This window comes from Ostrea edulis, chromosome 1 (assembly GCF_947568905.1).
Source record: "Ostrea edulis chromosome 1, xbOstEdul1.1, whole genome shotgun sequence".
NCBI classification, from domain to species: domain Eukaryota; kingdom Metazoa; phylum Mollusca; class Bivalvia; order Ostreida; family Ostreidae; genus Ostrea; species Ostrea edulis.
The window spans coordinates 43,363,844-43,369,806 of NC_079164.1; the positions used below are offsets into that span (position 1 = coordinate 43,363,844).

Below are 5,963 nucleotides of genomic sequence, written 5' to 3' on the forward strand. Positions count from 1 at the left end.
TTTGTTAAAACAAATAGATATCATGATCAAGTAACCTGTTTCTGTATGTCCTTGATACATGTAGATTTACATTACCATGTGAAATACTTTTTACAATTATTCCATTTCCGGTTTTAACTGATTAATGCCCGGGTAATATATAAATTCTAATAATGTGGAACATGCCTTAAATCATTGATCTTAAATTTTGAAATTTTTATGAATCTTGTAAGGTAGATCTAATTATTTTTGCCTTATTCTCCCTAGAACGGGTTAAAAACTAAAGAAAATCGTTTGCTTCATTTTCTTCAATAATGGCATTTATCTGTTATATCAAAAGTACAAACAATATAATTTTATTCTTCTCCATAAATAGTTTTTCCCATTTTGTTCAAAGTTTGAAATTCCAAACATGTCCACGTACGACCTTGTGATATACAAAGTGGACGAAAAACAAGAGCTCCGCAAGGTGGAGCATATCTCCTCGCAATGAGTGTCTATAAGCCATTTCTATGAAGTCTCATTGCGACATTGACCTTTAGCCCTTTGACCCGAACTCAATATGGTTCGTCTTCTCTTGATAACAAAGCTATATGTTGAGTATCATATCAATCGTGTTTGTAGGAGTTATGAGATTGATCACTGTTCGTTATCTTCTCCTTACATGTAAAATGTCTACAAGCTTTTTTTATGAAGCCCCGTAGCGACTTGAACTTTGACCCCAAAATCAATAGGGTTCTTTTTCTCTTGTTAAAAAGCTACTGTGAAGTATCAAATCAATCAAGCAAAAATTGTGGCCTGTAGAATGTCTAATAGCTTTCTCTATGACGTGTCGTAGTGACCTTGACCTTTGAACCCCAAAATTAATTAGAGTTCTCTCTTGATAACAACGCTACCTACGAGGTATCAAATCCACCGAGCAAAATATGTGGCTTTTATATTATCTACAAACTCCCCAGGAATTTAATACGTGTACGTCAAAGTATTTAAATGATCATGAATTAAAGAATGTCTGGGCGAAGTAGAGAGTTCGACAACGAATGTACTTTGCCGTTTTCACTATCCTCAACAAATGGCCCTGTTACTATAACCCCTCTCAAAATGAATGACGGGAGATAATAAATATTTTCAAAGGTATCTGTATTAGGTAAATTAATTACCTGCCTCTTAAAAATTGTGTGTTTTTCAATATATCACAAGTTAACTTTTATAAATTGATCATAAAAACATGAAAAACACCTTCACATTGTTTCTGCTCACCTAATACACAACCGTTTGAATAACTTACATGCTAAATGAATTTCTTTTACGAGCGTCCAATTCAAGATGGCTTCTCCGCCGATTTTCTTGATAATTACTACTCTTCCAACTCATTTCCCACCGGGTAATGAAAGACAATTTCATTTTACTGAGATCTGATTTAGGATCCCCCCCCCCCCCCTGTTAATTTTCAGAATGCGATAGAAAATTGCCGATTATTCATTTTTTTTTTTACTTTTATCCATGAGCGCTAAAAATAGCGTTCATGGGGAAATGTAATCGTTTCTTCCGAAAATAGATGTTTCCTAACTAAGAGAAAAACCTCAGGGTTTTTTCAACATTGTGGTTTTTTTTTTAAAATAGCTATTCTATACAATAATAAAAAATGAGTTACATTATATATGTAATGAAGGTATTCATTCGATAGCTAGTAACAACACGTGTTTGTTTATTGTCGACATATATCTCAAAGAGGATGCTGATCCCGCTCTACCGTCAGGATTGATTGTATCTTGTTTAACGTCCCTCTCGAGAATTTTTCACTCATATGGAGACGTCACCAAGACCGGTGAAGGGCTTCAAATTTAGGTCTATGCTCGGCGCTTACGGCCATATTGAGCAGTGAGGGATCTTTAGCGTGCCACACCTACTGTGACACAGGACATCCGTTTTTAAGGTAATCTCCGAGGACCCGACATTCACACCTAATGCTGAGCGTTTGGCGATGAAACTGTCACTACATGTTATACGACTAAGGTCTGTCCCGGCCGGGATTCGAACCCCGACCTTCCACATGCGGGGTGAACGCTCTATCTCTAGACCACCGTGGCGGTTTTTCCGTCAGGAAGTTATGTTGGTATTACAAACGTAGTGCACGCTATAAGTCACGGAAAGTTCAAGAAATATTTCGATAAAGTTATCGTCATTTTAGAGGATATTTAACTTTCCTTTCGATTATCCAATAAGTAAGTAAAAAAAAAGTTTGTATATGTTTACCATGGGCGTGCGTTAAAAAAGCTTACTTATTAGAATTAGAAATACAATATTGCATCATTACTCTCGCTATTACATTTTGTCTCGAATTCAATACATTGTACTATTTCATGTATAGCAGATATAAGTATAAACCCTACAAACTGACCTTTATTCACTCTACAACGTTTGCTCTACTAAAGTGAATCCCACAGGACGTTCAAATGTCGACCCCCCCCCCCCCCCTCCAAAAAAAACCCCACCCATTACTATTTAATTTCTTAACAAGATGTATTAGTGAAACACAAATGCACCCGATAATGACCTATTCCAAAGATGGCCATGATCACAAGGACAAAGATCTTTTCACAAGAAATACTCATGTGAAATATCAAAACTCTTGCACTCACTGTTCAAAAGTTATTAGCGAGGTTAGTTTTTAAAAAGTAGGTCAAACTCCAAGGTCAAGGTCAAACATTTTGGTACCCACGGAAAGATCTTGTCAAAAGGAATATTCATGTGAAATATTAAAGTTCTAGCACTTACTGTTCAAAAGTTATTAACAAGGTTAAATTTTCAGACAGAATGACAGTGACAGACAGGACAAACAATGTCCCCCCACCCCCACCCCCTCGATCTCGGGGGCATAAAAAATCTACTTTCTGGAGGGCCTATATATATATATATATAATAATAAACCTTTTTGATATTCTTTTTAAAGCTGTGTTCATAAAAAGTCAGTAAAAGTAATATGAGCGCGCACCCACGTGGCTTTGAACAATAAATGTCATAACGTAATAGATATGCAACTCAAATAACCTGGATCAATCGAAAGGAAAAGTATACGGACGTTAGCCACTTAAAATTTCTACGTTCAATATTTTTTCCAATTATCTTTTTAAAGCGGTGTTCATAAAAATAAATAGATAAAGTACAAGTAGCTCAGCACCCACGTCGCTATGAACAACCAATGCCATTACGTAATAGATATGCAACTAAAATAACCTAGATTAATCGATAGGACTATAAAGAAGTGGCCCACACGCCAATACAACATCAAATGACCTCAATACGATATGCATGTTTTGAAAGAGTTGATGAAAAATGATTTGCAGGATTTGATTAATTCGGAAGTTTGACATGTTTTTTGTTTTGCAAGAGATGAACAAATGCGAGAATATTGACACAATCTACGCAAATAAGAGATGACAATTTGCAATTCAAAGAGTAATCTTAAACTCTAAAGAGATGATACATGTAATTCTAAAACATTTTCAGCTGTATAGGTATTGACAACATGTAGTTAATTTTTAGATGGCCTGTTGGTATTTGCCTGCATCAGTCGTGCGTTAGCAGTTAAACATTATTAACTTCTTGTTGAGTATTGCTTGCTGGTTTCAATGGCGGGCAACTATTCTGGGTGAGAATGCAGTATTGCCTAAATCTACGAATGTTGTAGGTTGATCCAGAATCAACTTGAAGATTTTCCACCACAGTATTTACATTTGGAATCTACATTGCTTGGGTATTTTGGTGTCTGTGTTGATTTTTTTCCTATTGCTTTGTATCTTCTTTCCTCTTGCTGCATTGTTGACTTGAGCTATGTTATTAATGGTTTCACCTTGTCCTTGTAGTTTCTTAAGCTGACAGGTAGTTCTCTCACTGGTTCTACACATGTCTACGGCACTGTCAAGAGTAAGTTTCGATTCTCTCAGTATTAAATCGTCCACAAGCACGGCCTGCTATGTTAAAGATATAACGTTCGTAGATAACATTTGTTTTCGGTAGTAAGTGACTATCTAGTGCCTCTAAAATTTTGTCAAATCCTCTCTATCCTGAATACTGAGTAGCAAATTAGCAGTTTTTGCCCGTTACCGTCAGTAATGTTGCTATACGGATAGGTTTGTCCGTACAAGACTTGTGGCATGTTGATAGTTCGACCACTGAGATTTGAAAAATTTCCAGTTGCCCCTAATGTGGCCTTTGCCTACATAGTGGCAGGTACCGGTAAGATTTTAGAAGTCATTACGCATTTACTTTCGAACAATTCTGTACCTTTGCTTAGGAAAATGACAATTTACAATTCATCCATATGCAGGTACATGTAATACTGAAGAAATGTTTCTTAATGTTATTGTTGCACAAGTTCATTCAACACCACCTCAAAAATATGCGCATGAATGGATATTATTACGGGTTAAGGAAAAATGGCGGCGTGTCACGCACGTGGTGTGATGCTGGGACGATGAACTCCTTCAAAGGTTAGGAAATATTACAGGATTATCGGGGCTGCGCTACTATACCCGAGATCTTGGCTTTGTTTTAAACGAACGACAGTCTGTTAAAGCTGTAGTCACATTCTGTTAAATCATGAGGCTAGCATTCTGTTAAACTGTGAGACTAACATTATGTTACACCGTGAGACAAATATTCTGTTAAAATGTGATACTAACATTATGTTAAACTGAGAGAAACATTCTGTTAAACGGTGACACTAACATTCTGTTAACTGTGACATTAACACTGTTAAACTGTGGCACTAACACTGTAAACATACTGTGACACTAACATTCTGTTAACTGTGACATTAACACTGTTAAACTGTGGCACTAACACTGTAAACATACTGTGACACTAACATTCTGTTAACTGTGACATTAACACTGTTAAACTGTGGCACTAACACTGTAAACATACTGTGACACTAACATTCTGTTAAAGCTGTGAAAGTCACATTCTGTTAAACTCTGAGACCAACATTCTGTTAAAGTAAGGTTCTTTGCAGCTGTGAAAGAGTTCCATGCGTGACTGGTCGTGAGGGGTATTTCTATTTACAGAGAACACATTACATTGCTACCCATTAATCCATTACACGGGTTTTCACCTATTCATTGCTCGTTGGCATTCACAATTTCTTCAATGACAAACCAGTCGTTGCGATGACAACATGCTGTCTCTCTCGCGTTAATTGGTGTAATCGATTTCTTATTATCCAAAGCAAAATGTATCCATTCTTTTGAAAGAAAATTGTGTTGAAGGCATTTTAGTCACTCCGTGAGCCTTTATATCACAAAATCAGACGAGCTTGTGTTAATAGTTTTCTACATTATTCATATAATCAATAATAAGTGAAGAATATCGAGACAAGCAATTTGTTTTCCGTTGTGTATTATAAGAACCTTCAGATTCATATGAAGTTTACCTGAACATGTAACGGTCTTCCAAAAGTGCCATTGAAATAAAACTTCCATTCAGTGAGCTTGACATTTAAATCTAAACTTTGAAACCATTGGAACCTTGATCTTTGTGTAAGGTTGCACTGTCCAACGTCAGATTGAAATCAAATGCAAAATTCACTACCAAAACTGATATACAATGACGTTAAGAATCCCGTAGTGATCCGGGATAGAATAGGTCCTCACTACCCCATGCTTGTCGTAAGAGGCGACTAGATGAGGCTTGTCACAGCATGGGTGGCACAATAAATATCCCTCTCTGCTCAAAGGCCGTAAGTTGATTGTATAGCTGTACTATGGTCCGAATTACAACATTTTTTTCCCATCTCCTAAAAACGCTATTAAATCATCGCATGTATGTAGTTATGAGGCTGTATGACATGTTATACATTATTTCACCTGTTGTAACCAAAATTATTTGATTTTAAATCGGTGTTTACAAACAAGGTTCCGCTGCCATTTCAAGTTACCAGTTCAAACTTTCAGATCATAGGTGGTCTTATCTGTGTAAATCTG

General features: G+C 36.4%; 1 long non-coding RNA gene across 1 annotated transcript; it reads right to left on the bottom strand.

Moving 5' to 3' along the window:
- Positions 1-3,423: 3,423 nt before the first annotated feature.
- Positions 3,424-5,643, bottom strand: LOC125664918 (uncharacterized). Its single transcript, XR_007366105.2, has 2 exons — positions 5,414-5,643; positions 3,424-3,897 (listed from the first exon to the last, which is right to left on the bottom strand). It is a non-coding gene; the product is annotated as an uncharacterized LOC125664918 (long non-coding RNA).
- Between the last annotated feature and the right edge of the window lie 320 nt (positions 5,644-5,963).